Source organism: Aotus nancymaae, unplaced genomic scaffold (genome assembly GCF_030222135.1).
Source record: "Aotus nancymaae isolate 86718 unplaced genomic scaffold, 86718_ANA_hifiasm-v0.15.2.pri h1tg000029l, whole genome shotgun sequence".
Taxonomy (NCBI): Eukaryota; Metazoa; Chordata; class Mammalia; order Primates; family Aotidae; genus Aotus; species Aotus nancymaae.
The window spans coordinates 70789761-70804736 of record NW_026988442.1 but is presented as its reverse complement, the minus strand read 5'-3'; the positions used below and the strand labels follow the sequence as shown (position 1 = coordinate 70804736).

The window sequence follows — 14976 nt, the reverse complement described above, 5'->3', positions numbered from 1 at the left end:
TTTTTTTTGAGACGGAGTTTCACTCCTGTTACCCAGGCTGGAGTGCAATGGCACGATCTCGGCTCACCGCAACCTCCGCCTCCTGGGTTCAGGCAATTCTCCTGCCTCAGCCTCCTGAGTAGCTGGGATTACAGGCATGCGCCACCATGCCCAGTTAATTTTTTGTATTTTTAGTAGAGACAGGGTTTCACCATGTTGACCAGGATGATAAGTATCTTTTATTATGAGTGTAAGGCAAATCCTTGTTTTCAGATTCCTTTCTATTAAAAGAAGGAAGAAGTGGAGAAGACAGTAAAGGAGATGTATAATATTCTTTTGTTTAAAAAAATATCCAAAACTTGGAAATAAAGCAAATGGAGGGGTAATAGCTTCTTTCAATGGCATACTTAGGCATTGTAAGAAAAGGCTTGCTCAAGGATTGATTAATTAATTCTCTAGAAGAATGTTGCCCAACAGCACTTTCTATAGTGATTGTAAGAAAAGAAAAATAGCTAAGAGCAGTCTGAGCTATGTGAGGTATGAAAAATTAATCAGGCTCAGAGAGACTTGAGTATAGGACTTCAGCTATACCTTCCACACCCAAGCCCAGAGGCGGCTGTTTAAAGACATTTCAGTCCTGACTAGCTGTTTCACTCACTATCCTCATGTTCCTGGAACTTGTGATACAAGAAACAATGTATAGCCAATCAATAACTTATGTTACTTTAATGTAAATTCTTAGTAATCAACTTCGGAACTGACTCCTCTTTCCCTTTAAAAACCTACTTGTAACTGCTGCTAATAGGAGTATATGTTCAGAGCAAATTGAATCTGTACTATTGGGTTGCAATCCTCAAGCTTGGTCCAAATAAACTCTCTACTTAGATTATTTTGGCCTCAGCTTCTTCCTTTTAGGTCAACAATAAAAATATTCCATATTTATCCTGCCCAATAAAGTAACCACTAGCCAAATATAACTATTTAACATGTGGCTATTATGACTGGAAAATTGATTTTTTATAATATCTAATTTTAATTAATTGGAATTTAAATTTAAATGACATAGATGGCTAGTGGCTACTGTTGGGGCTCAGAAAAAGATATCCCAAAATACATGCAGCTTTGGACTTCAGACTGCAAGCACCTGGGGAGCAGCCAATGCAGGGAGGGGTTTTCTCTGAAGTTCTTTATCTGACAAATGGAAGAAGGAAAGGAGAGGGGAGATGAGGGGAGGGGAGAGGAGGGAAGGGGATGGTGAAGAGAGAAGGGGAGGGGAGGAAAGGAAAGGAAAGGAAAAGGAAAAGGAAAAGGAAAGTAAGCATCTGTCATAAACCTACTCCTTATAATCTCATCAGGCTGGAAAGATTAAATCAGAGGAAAGGAAAATGAAGGTCAACACACCACCTCTTTTGCTGAGGACTGCTACCTGATAGAACCTGCATATCAAGGTAGCCTTTGTTCCCCATGCATTTCCTCCCTCAACCTCTCACAACCTGTCACCACCTCAAACCCAGAGACTCCATGCCTTTATCTTTTTCTGTAGCTCAGGATACTATATTAACTTCAGCAATCTGGACTTTTTTGGACTCTTATACTTTGTGGAACCCCAGTGAGTATGCACGCAATAAGTTGGCATTCGTTTTCTCCTATTAATCTGTCTGGTGTCAAGTTTATTGCAGAGACTGAAATTATAGAATCTTCACAGGGTAGAAGCAAAGTTCCTTTTACCCCTACACTATTCTCAATAGTGAAACTCTAGAAGAGTGTATCTGTGTTTGACTTGGGAATTTTCTATCTGATCAGTCATACACAGAAATTGCGTGTTAGTTTGTAGATACTTCTCTGATAAAAAGGATAAACTCAAAGGTTATGATTGCATTGCCCTGTGAGGCATTAAACATTTATATGCCTAACCTATGAATCTCATTTAAATATTATTTTTTATTCAAATGCCTGTAAACATCCAATTCCTCTAATGATATTAGACCAGTAATACTGGTCTGTTTCCCTCAATAATGACATAAGTAAATTTCTGATCCATGTTAGTTCTAGATTTTTATTATAGTCATATTTTTAACTTTTGAGAATTGTATTTTGATACTTCCTTTCTTTAACTTAGAATGGATCTGTGATTCACTGACTAAACAGAGAGACAAGGTTTTGAACAGGCTACTCCAAAATATGTCACTTTGGCATATTGAAGGAATTTGAGAAATAGCAGGTGCAAGAAGTGTTCCCTAACTTTCCCCTTTCCCCTGAAGCAGGTCATAGAAACAACAGATGCTGGAAAAACTCTCTGACCTTCTCCTTCTCCCCTGGAGTAGATCATAAGACCCTCATGTCAGAGGTGACCTCCCTACCTCCAGAGGAAAGGAATATCCTTATTTCCAAAGATGATGAGAAATGGAGAAATCTGAACAAGCAGGAGATATGAAATTTCCCCACTTACTATTCTTAGCTCTTAACCATGCCCTATCATATTCTCTCCAATACTTTCTACCCTTCATCAGACCTAGTATGAAAACACTCAGGTTCAATCATCTCTTTGTGTCTTTATTTCCTGGTGAACGCCTCTGTGTCACTTAAAATTTATGTTAAATAAATGTGTGTGTTTTTCTCTTGGTAATTTGTCTTTTGTTAGTCTAATTGGCATGGTCTTAGCTGATAACTTAAAATGGGTAAAAATTATATATTTTTTCTTCCCCTATAAGAGTTTCCTTCTGCAGTCTGAGCCTAAACATTCTCTATGCCTCAAAATACTTCCTCAGTAACATGCTGCTTAAGTGAATGATGTTCTCTCAACAAAAAGACTAACATAGATGTATGTGTCAGCATTATCATTTGTAACGGTATATTGTCAAAACAAGGTAGAGAAGGCAGCACCTTTGTGGGAATATTTATCATTTCCTACAAGGATAAGTAGAAAGAAGATATTGCAATTCAGTGGATAAAGATTTTTGAGCTATTGATAATAGTTTTATTCCTAAATTACACAGTCTTTAAAAAATTATAAATATTTAAATGTTTCTCAAACAACAAGAAGCTTTTTTTTTTTCAACCAGGACTTTTTAAAAAGTGTGAATTATTTATCTGTCTTGAGAAATTTGTAATGTATGCTTTGCTTTGTTTTTGAGTCTTTTTGTATTATAATATCAGCTAGAGCTCAGAACTCACTGCTTCAAATGTCATTTCAAATACCTTGGGTTCAGATAAAGTATGTGCCAGAGTCTATTCAATGACCCATCCCTCAAGCTGGGCATTCGGTTGCTTTAGTCTATGCGATTGTAATTTCAGACAAAGGAGCTGTTTGACAGCATTCATACCTGCTTTCAACTCTTTATCATTTCAGAAAGATTTTCTGCTACTGAAACAACAGATATTGTTAACAACCATGCAAGTTCGAAGTATTGAGGTCTCACTACAGAGCCTAATAATAAGCCAACCATTTAGTCATTGTGGGGAATTGGCTTTGTTTCTCATTTTATTGTTAAAGTGTCTGCTTTTAATTTAATTTGTATTAGAATTAGAGAGTTGAGGCAATTGGACAAAGAGTTCAAGCAAGTATGCCAATAAATAAATACATTAGATGGATGAATGGATCAATTTGATCAAATTTAATAAGGATTTAAAGGTTTTCCAAATTAAAGGAAGCTTTCTTCAACCAGCCCAGAAACTAGAATTTTTTAAAGTCTAAATCATATACCTGTCTCCAGAAATCAGAAAATGATTTGAATATTTTAGGAGCTAAGTGAATTTCCCAAAATATTGAGTATTTTACCTTAATTTTACTGAAATATAATAAAGTTTATAGGCAATGACTGAAAATAATCACAATAATTTTATGACATTACTAAAATATCTCAAAATGTTAGTAAGTCCCTTGGTGCTTTACTGTTATTGGAACAAAATTTTAAATATTTTCCTCTTTCTATATTTTTTTAGTTGCTAATTTTTCTTTCTTCAAACAAAAGTCACCTGGATTTTGCTCTCATCGTTCCCTTGAAGTGGCTCTTATTTTGATTACTGAAAATTCCTTAATTGCCAAAAGTTACTGAGAACTTTTCTGCTCATAACATCTGAAAGTATTGACCACTCACCTTCTGAAATACAGATAACTCTAAATACCAACATTGGCAAAATTAGAAGAATAAAGAAATAAAAATGTTTTGAAACTGGTAAAATATTATATAAATATAAGCAACTATGTTTTTGAAACTTGCAGTTTGTTAGGTTTAAAAACTTAAATTTGTACCCAGTAATAATTAATGAAAATGAAACATTCAGAAAAGAGTTTAATAAATGAATACTTTCGGTGATAACTCATAATTGGCTATAAAATGATACATCAGATTTTTTGTTATAAGGCAAGTAATTAATTACCAGAATCGGTGAATGTAGAAACTTAAAACCATTTTAAAGTCAAAAAATAACAGATGTTGGCAAGGTTGCAGAGTAAAGGGAACACTGTTGGTTGGATTGTAAATTACTTCAACCATTGTGGAAAGCAGCATGGTGATTCCTTAAAAAGCTAAAAGCAGAACTACCACTTAACCCAGCAATCCCATTACTGTGTATATACCCAGAGTAACAGAAATCATTCTATCATAAAGAGACAAGCACATGAATGTTCAATGCAGCATTATTCACAATAGCAAAGACGTGGAATCAACCTAAATGCCCATCAGTGACAGACTGGATAAAGAAAATGTGGTGCATATAGGCTAGGTGTGGTGGCTCATGCCTGTAATCCCAGCACTTTTGGAGGCTGGGGCAGGTGGATCACGAGGTCAGGAGTTCAAGACCAGCATGACCAACGTGGTAAAATCCCATCTCTACTAAAATTACAAAGATTAGCTGTGTGTGGTGGCATGCATCTGTAATCCCAGCTACTCAAGAGGCTGAGGCAGGAGAATCGCTTGAACTCAGGAGGTGGAGGTTGCAGTAAGCTGAGATCATGCCACTGCATTCCAGGCTGGGCAACAGAGAGAGACTCCACCTCAACAACAAAAACAACAACAAAAAGAAAATGTGGTGCATACATACGATGGAATACTATGCAGCCATAAGAAAGAATGAGATTATGTCTTTTGCAGGAAGATGAATGGAACTGCAAGTTATTAGCAAACTAACACAGGCACAGAAATCAAAATACTATATGTTCTCACTTATTAGTAGGCGCTAAATGATGAGAACTCATGAACACAAAGACGAGAATAAAAGACACTGGGATCTACTTGAGGATGGTGGGTGGGAGGAGGAGAGAGAGAGGAGCAGAAAAGATAACTATTGGGTACTGGGCTTAATACCTGGGTGATGAAATAATCTGTACAATAAACTCCCATGACACAAGTTTACCTATGTAATAAACCTGTACGTGTACCCCTGAACCTAAAACAAAAGTTAAAAAAACGCCACAAATCTTGCCAAAAAAAAAAAAAAAAAACCACAAAAGGGATTGCTTCATGTCTTTTTTATGTCATTCTGAACCATTGTCTAACGAGGCCATCCAAGGATTAGTTCCTTTTCCTGTGGAATATACCTTTGTTTGACTTACAATTTCAAGCAAATATTGCTTAGGTCTCATTCTCTATGGATTTAATTTATAGATTGATGTATTACCATACTTTTTCTTCATAGAGATGCAAATGATTTCCATCAGGTAGAAAAGATAACTGCAAACTTTATACTTTTATTGTCCAGTTCAATATTGACTAGATTTATCAGTAACTTTGCAATCTTATATCAATACTTTTCCTTTCACTGATTGTAAGTATTTCAACTTCTTCCATTCTACTTTGAACCAGTTTTGCCATCCTGCTGGTTCTGTCATTAATGAGCTAAATTACTTTTTGACATATGCTCTCTATATATTTACATAAGTTATGTGTTTAACTTTTCGAAATTATACACTGACAGTTGTCAGTACTTGATTCCTTCTTTATTTTCTATATGTTTTTTAACCAACTAGAAATGGCAAATTTAAATGTCTATAAGGATCAGAATGATAATATAAATAGGCTAAATTTATTAATAAAGACTATGGCAAATCTAGATGATGGCCAGAAAGTATACACCTACCTAAAAAAGGAAACTTCCACTTCAGCACTTGTTTTGATCTAGAGATGTTTCGTTGCTTCAGAGAAATTCAAAACATGGATTTCTGCATTGCAGTTGAAATCTCTCAATTCTTCAATGTTATAAACTAATTTTTAAAATTTTTAAATCATTTTACGTATCCAACTAAACCTATCTGCAGCCGTATTAGACCAAGGACCACTAGTGTGATGATACCACGCAAAGAAAACACGGTATATCATTTGGTTCAGCCTAGCCCTCTAATTAAACACGTTTTTGAGAGGGTTACGAAAATCAATAAGAGTAATCGTCCTTATATTAAATAAACAAAATACCAAGCTTCCAAAGTGGTAAGGAGATTAAGTAAGATAAATATTAAAAATCCAAGATAGTGACATCCAGTAGGTTTTCTAAAAATATTAGAGGGAACAAAAAGACTGCTCCTTAATTTATATCTTTGTGACTGCTTGTGATATGCAAGTACTAGAGAATATTATAGTATTAGATAAAGCAATAAGTTAATAAGATATGAAGCAGTTGTGATAATTTAAAAATACGCCCACGAATTCTTTGATACTCTTCCTTTCAAGAGATGAAGTTTAATTCTCCTCCTGAAAGTGGGCTGCTCTTTGTGACTCCCTCCACTGAACAGAATGCGGAAGAGATGATGGAGTGTGATTTCAGAGGGTAAGTCATACAAGACACTGTAACCCATTTTGTTCTCTCTCTCTTTGGATGACTTACTCTGGTGGAAGCCAGCTGCCATGCTATGAGGGCACTCAAGTAGTCCTATGTGGTCCATGTTGCAAGGAAATGAGGCTTCCTGCCAGCAGCCACAAGAGTGAGCCTGGAAGCCAGTCTTCTAGCTCCAGTTAAGCTGCCAGATGACTGCAGTCCTGGCTAACATCTTGATTGCAACCTCTTGAGAGTCTCTATAACAGAACCACATCTCTAAGCCACTCCTGAATTTCTGACCCATAGAAACTGAAAGATAACAATCTTTGCTGCTTTTAAAGTCAGCAAACCTTGGGATAATCTTTTATGCAGCCAAGGAAAACTGGGAGTCAAATCCCTGCAACTTTTAAAGATGAATTTTGTTGGCTTCCCAGCACTTAGCTAACTAGACTGCCTACATCAGTAACTGCTTTGGATTCCTGAAATGACCCATCATGTAGCTTTAATGCTGAAAACACAGAGGCTAATCTATAAATGCTCATAAATGAACCCTGAGAAATTTAAAGATACACTTTCTTGAAAATGTCTTCTCTGTTTTATCGAAGTGTCATTCTGTGCTAAAACTACTGCATTGGGGCACAACCAAGGCCTGGATCCCTTATACTGTCCCATTCCCAAGAAGGACAGCATCAGATAACTAGTGCTGTAAAGAAAATAAAACAGAAAAATGGCAGAGAGTGACTGTTTAGGGAAGCCATCCTGAGAGGGATGATATCTGAACTGAGCTCTGACAGGAAGATGCTGGCCATATGGAATTTTGGGGGTAAGGCCTACCAAACAGAAATGAGTTTGGCATCTTCTAAAAATGAGAAGCAGGGGCAAAAGGGGTTATTTTGTAGCTAACATGAAAATGAATGAGAAAAGATGAGGTAGCAAAGATAGGCAGGGATATGTAAACTATGGTCAGGGGATGGATTTTATAATTACATAGTAAAGCCAAGGAATAACTTTGTTTTCAATGTGATTTTTATTTTTATCATACAGTAAATGTGCATGATTTAAAAAGCCAAATACTGCATCAAGGCTTATGATAAAAAAAAATATAGCAGTGTCCACTCCACTCCTCTCCGTTCTCTTCCAATTATTTTGGTTATATCAATTGCATTTACTTTCATAATTCTATATGTTTCTATTAGTATTTTTAAGATGTAAAGCTTATATATAATCTAAAGACTTTCTGCTACATAAGACTAGGAATTTATTCTTTACACACCTCCTCACACATGCTTGCATACGCACATATATATTCACACTTTCTCTCCCCTCATCCTCCCACAATCTCAATTTTTAGTTAAATTAATATTCAGTGTTTATATAATTACAACTATATACATTTTTGTTGATAGGTGAGAAAGCAGTTTAATATTACTACACCTCCTTCCTTGAACAAGTTTTGGGTTATTTTTAGAGTTAGAGTTAATTACCTTGTGGCAGCTTTTCTTTTTCCTTGTTAGTTATTATTGCATAATTCCACAAAAGAACTACAAAACTCCTCCCCAAATGGAAAAACAGTATTCAGTTTTTTATTGTTTCTGCTGTTTACTTCTGAGATCCTTCCTGTTGCCTACCATCCTTCTGATCCAAACTGCAACAGCTTACTCCTTAGCTATAGTTTGGGGGCTCCCTTTTATTAGTCCTGAGACTTACTGCTTCTGAAATTAAATTCCGTTTTCCAGCAAAGTAGTTGATATGATCTGGCTGTATCCTTACCCAAAGCTCACCTTGAATTGTAATAATCCCCACATGTCGAGGGTGGGGCCAGGCAGAGATAATTGAATCATGAGGACAGTGTCCCCCACACTACCACTTATTCTCCTGGTAGTGAATAAGTCTCATGCGATCTGATGGATTTATAAATGGGAGTTACCCTGCACACGCCTCTTGCCTGCTGTCATGTAAGACATTACTTTGGCTCTCATTTGCCTTCTGCCATGATTGTAAGGCCTTCTCAGCTATGTGGAACTTTGAGTCAATTAAACCTCTTTCCTTTATAAATTATCCAGCCTCAGGTATATCTTTATTAGCAGCATAAGATCAGACTAATACAGTACTGGATAAGAAATTTCCTGTCTGTTTGGGTTGTATTAGGGAACCTAGAGGCCTAGCTATTTTCAAAACAGGTTCTAAGCTAATCTTCTTATTCCCAGTCCCATTGGAAAACCCCACGTTCATTGGCATCTGAAGTCTCTAAATGCTTAGCCTTGCTGGGGTTCTTATCTGAGACTCTTACTTGTGCTCACTTAGCAAAACGGGGAAATATCAAATCTTATCATTTATTATTCAATTGTCTGCTCCTTAGTGTCCAAAATTATCTCACATAATTTCTCTTCACTCTTTCTTTTGATATTTTTGGGTCAATACATTCAAAAGCATTTTTGACTGTACTCAGAGGAGGCTTTCATAAGGAACGTATATGATATAAACACTTATTACATCTGCAGTGTTTCGTGGAATGTCACCAGGGACTGCTTTAAGCAGGGCAAAGAGATGTCTATTTAGCGTTTTAAAAAGACCATTCTGAGGCCAGGCGCCCTGGCTCACGCCTGTAATCCCAGCACTTTGGGAGGCCGAGGCTGGCGGATCACGAGGTCAAGAGATCGAGACCATCCTGGCCAACGTGGTGAAACCCTGTCTCTACTAAAAAATATAAAAATTAGCTGGGTGTGGTGGTGTGCACCTATAGTCTCAGCTACTCTACTCGGGAGGTTGAGGTAGGAGAATTGCTTGAACCCAGGGGGCGGAGATTGCAGTGATTCGAGATTGCACCACTGCACTCCAGCCTGACACCTGGCAACAGAGCAAGACTCTGTCTCAAAAAAAAAAAAAAAAAAAAAAATGATTCTGGTTGGTGTATGGATCAAGGGGAAAAGTCTGAAAACAAGTGACTAGTTAGGAACATACTGTAATTTCCAGGAGGGAAATATAGTAACTTCAAAGAGTATCAAAGCAGTAGTGAAGTTATGTGATAGAATCTCACCACCTCCCTTTAGTCAATATTAAATATCTAATAGTATTTAATGGGATATATTTAAGTTATCTTCCAACTTTGGTGTAGGAGCCAAGAATGATGGCAGAATTTTTGAAGACATCACAGAAAATCAGAAAAATTCTGAAAGCAGATTTGTTTCTATTCATATTTCTGTTCTTGTATATTATTAATATTTTAACATTTTTATTTCTACTCAAATATTGCCCTATAAGTGGTGATGTTAAAGAAAAAGGTAAGATTATAAAGAAACCTATTCTATTTTCTTCAATTTATATATCTCTTTAACGGTTTAAGTGGGAAATTAACATTTAGGTTTTTATACCACATTTCTTTGGAAGAACATTTGAAAATGCCTACTGAATAAGACAAGTTAATTGCATTTATTTTTACTTGTATATGTCACCATAATCTTTATCAGGAAGCATGTACTCACTGTATCCCTGGATGGTATTAAGGAACTGAGTGAACAAACAAAGTCTCTGTCAGCTTGGTACAGTAATTAAAATGGTATTACGGAAGTTCAATGAGCAGGCACATCCTAAATCAGAAAAGACTCTGTGGCACAGTACAGAGCCCTTCCTTCTTCCTTTAACTAATGAAAGATTGTCTCCATCCAGACTCCGATCCTGTTTCTTAAATGGATAAAATGAATTCAAAATAAATACCTAGGACACTTCTGAATGCTAGTAGTCACAAAGCTCTACACAGAATCTTTCCAGAAAAAGACAAGGAAAGTGCTCCTGGCATGTGATGGTAGGTCAACAGCAGGTATCAGTGCATGGTCTTGGATGTTCTTATAGTTTTTGTTTTGGGAAGCGGGCACAGATGACTGAGCTTTTGTACCTCCTTCCATTCACTTTTCTACCACTTCCCAATTCCTTCTTCTAGTAAAGGCCAAAAGCCATATTTTTTCCCTAGGGTAGATGCACAGGGGTGTCTTTTTCCCAGTGAGCACACTTTATATTCTTATTTGATCCACAAATCAAATGGATTCATCCATTCCATTTTTATCTGTCCCTAATTCACCCCATATTCAATCTATCAATAAACCTTAAAGCCTCATCTTGAAGCTATCCCCTTCTTTCCATATCTGCTATTACTCCCCTTGTTGAGGCACTATCTTTTCTGGATGGCTATAATAGTTTCTTAACTGCTCTCTCTACTTCCTTTCTAGACCCTCTATAACATTCCTCACAGAGAACTCAGAGTGATCATTATGAAACATAAATTATACCAAGACACTATAGAAGAAATCAGTGCTCCTTGTGATCAGGGTTCTGTTTCAGTAGATTACAGTGAAGAAAAGTCTTAAGCTGATAGACTGTTACGACTTACCATCCCGCACAAATGCCTTCAGATGTACTTCATAAAAACCTTTACAAATATCTCAGCTTACTATACTTTAGCTCAATTTTATGTTCAAATGCTTTAGAATATTTCTTTTATAGCATTTTACCCAGAAGGCCATTCAGGAACCGAGGCTCAGTGGGCTTTCATTTGTGTTATTGTTTCTTCAACACAGTTTTAGTCAACAACAGATTTTACTCTAAATCTTCAGTCTACATTTTTATTTTCCAAAATATCACTCCTTTCCTTAAAAATCTCTAGTGGATTTCCACCATGCTCAGCAGAGAATTTAAAGACTTTAATATAAACTACAAGGCTCCTAAATTCTGTTCTCATATTGTCCTTTCTCACTCTATTGCAATCATGCTTCTCTCTGCTTTGCTTTGAACCTGCAGATAAAGCTCCTTAAGACATTTATACTTGATCTTCAAGACAAAATAATATCTGACACTGTCATGGCTTGTGCTCTCTCTTCATTCAAGTATCTGCTCATATGTCAGTTTTTCAGAAAGGCCTCCATTGACCAATAGATATTAAGAAGGCCACCCATCTCCCCCATATGTATGCACGCGCACACACACAGTGACTCATCCCCATCAGTGTATACTATTGCACTAATTTTATTTTTATTTTCTTTGTAGTTTTCCTAACTGAGAAGTTAACTAGTGACTTATTAGTGCACTGTGTCCCCACATTGGAATATAAGGCCTATATCTGTAATTCACTGCTGTATTTCCAAAACCCAGAACTGTGTTTAGCCCATAGTAAGTGTTTGGTGAGTATTTGAAAATATATACTGTTATTTTCACAATAGCCTTTGCTCCACAACTCCCTGCCTAAAATCTGTGTTCTCACCTCCTCTGTCAGTTTGAGAAGCATCTGAAGTCATAGTTTTTTCATTTCTGAATCTGCTGCAATATTTTCCTTGCTTTTACCATGAGCCCAAATTTAATAAGTCACTTCACCTAAGAAATAAGTATAGTAGAAGGACCTATATTATTTAATGTAGATGTGTAATGTTATGACAGGACAATTAGGCAGACAGCAAATTTACAAGAATGAGTACCCAGGGTGAGTAACAATAGTATGAGGGATGATAACACCGTATCACGGTGTGAAGTAATAGTGACAACTGGTGAGTCTGAATGAGTAAAAAGGGATAAGAAAGCAAAGATCAAAATAATGTCTTGATAAAATGTCGTACTGAGGATGAAATACTACCGGACAGCATCCACTTATGCATTAAAACTGCCACATACTGATTTCTACAGCCTCGCTGCATGAGATTATCTGGAGTGTTATCTGGAGTGCTCTCTTTTCTATCCCAAACCAAGAAGCATTTTCTGCCACACAGTCACGGAATTTTATGACTCTTGTTCCTATCCTCTAAGAAAGAATTTACTGACACCTTGTCCACAGTTTTATTTGAGACTACCAATTATGTGGACAACTTCTATTTGCATATATTAGATTACTTTAGATTATCTTTTGATTTGTGTTCCTAAAAACACGTATTTTAAGATTTATTATATTTATATACTTATTACATGTGTTTATTATACAAATAAAATTATTGTATCTTTGATTTTTTAATTATTCATATTTGTCATATCTCTTAACCTAACCAAGCTGTAGACTCAAAATCTAAAACACAACAAATAGAACATAGAAATGATATATGTTTCCTCAAAGTATTAGTTCTAATACACAATTAGAAAAGAAGATTCTGGACTGAGTAATTTTAGTGGACTGATTCTGTAAATAAAAAGGTTCAGTTAGATCAATGTTATCGGTTGTATTCAGTCTGTTAAAAGAAATCTCAACCAAGAAAGCCAGTGATCAAGTATATGTGAGATGCTTCTTCAGTCATGTTTGCATTGACAAACATTTTATATTTTTTTCAATTTTTAAGTTCAGTGGTGCCTGTGTAGGATGTGCAGGTTTGTTACATAGGTAAACACATGCCATGGTGGTTTGCTGCACAGATCATTCCATCACCTAGGTATTGAGCCCAGCATCCATTAGCTATTCTTCCTGATGCTCTCCCCGACACCTCCCCACAACAGGCCTCAATGTTTTGTTCCTCCCAAACTCGTGTCCATATATTCTCATCATTCAGCTCCAATTTGTGAGAATTCCCACACTATTCATGTTACTGCAAAGGATATGGGGTGTGTGTGTGTGTGTGTGTGTGTGTGTGTGTGTGTGTGTGTCTGCATAGTTTTCTCTGGTATATATGTACCATATTTTCTTTTTCCAGTCTACCATTGATGAGCTTTAAGGTTGATCCCATGTCTTTGCTATTGTGAATTGTTCTGCAATTAACATACACGTGCATGTATCTTTATGGCAGAATGATTTATATTCCTCTGGGTATATGCCCAGTAATGGAATTGCTGGGTCAAATGGTAATTCTGCTTTTAGTTCTTTGAGGAATTTCCACACTGCTTTCCACAATGGTTGAACTAATTTATACTCCTACCAACAGGGTATAAATGCTTCCTTTTCTCCACAACCTTGCCAGCATATATTATATTTTTACTTTTTATTAATAGCCATTTTGACTGATGTGAGATGATTTCTCGCTGTCATTTTGATTTGCATTTCTCTATTGGTCAGTAATGTTAAGCTCTTTTCATATGTTTCTTGGCCACATATACGTATTTTTAAGAAATGTCTGTTCTTGTTCTTTGTCCACTTTTTAATTGGGTTGGATAAACATTTAAGATATTAAACTTACTTGATTTGTCAAAATTAATTACATAATGATAATAAAATGGCACAAGTTCTTGGAGACATAAATTATAAAATCAATAAGTGACTTTGATTTTCTTTTTTCTGCATATATCAAGTCCAACAATCAAAACCAATCACCAAACGCCTTGTTTAATTTGTTTGACATGGGTGGTAATTACTTCTAGGAATAACAATGAAGCATCCTGAAAGTTGTTAGAGCATCTGTGAATTGGAGAATGACAATTCAGATGTGTATGCCAAGAAATAAATGTACTTATATCTTTGAGAAAAGGAAAGGAGAACTATAAAATATGAACTCATTGAAATTTGTACATAATAAATAACTGCCAACAGTATGTTCTGAAAATAATTCATATTTGTAAGAATTTAAGTGATGACAGTTTGAGAGGCTGAGGTGGGTGGATCACAAGGTCAGGAGTTTGGGACCAGCCTGATCAAGATGTTGAAACCCCAGCTCTACTAAAAATACAAAAATTATCCAGGTGCGGTGGCCAGCACCTGTAATCCCAGCTACTCGAGAGGCTAAGCAGGAGAATTGCTTGAACCCAGGAGGCGGAGGTTGCAGTGACCCAAGATTATGCCACTGTACTCTGGCCTGGGCGACAGAACAAGACCCTGTCTCAAAAAAAAAATAATAATAATAGTTTAAAAGATGTATATAAGGCAAATACATTACATAATAGTTCAATGCCTATCTCAGGTATAATCTTAGATTGAAAAATACTTATTTTTAAAACATTGGTTATGGTATGGTAATATCACTTGATCTCTGACCAAGACAAAATAACAAAATATCAATATTATTAAACTTAAAGTAGTGTTTCCTGTAAAAGTTCCAACAATAAGCTCTAATAAAGTTAGATGTTTGTTATATATCTGATTAGAAAAACCTTCCATTACTTTTTAACTTTATATGATGATTAAAATTAAGTGTCAAATTCAATATGACTTCAAAAAAAGAAAAGAATTGATTACCTGTATAATTTGAGAGGAAAAATCTTGAGATGATTGAACTTGAGTTTATCAGAATAATTACCTTGACTCTCCATGTAATTCTGTGTGACTATCATCCCATGGACATAGGATGGATAACA

General features: G+C 36.0%; 1 protein-coding gene across 1 annotated transcript in view; it reads right to left on the bottom strand.

Annotated features, from left to right (window-relative positions):
* Positions 1 to 14976, bottom strand: part of LRP1B (LDL receptor related protein 1B) — a 1560879-nt gene that overhangs the window by 929718 nt on the left and 616185 nt on the right. The window lies entirely within an intron of this gene.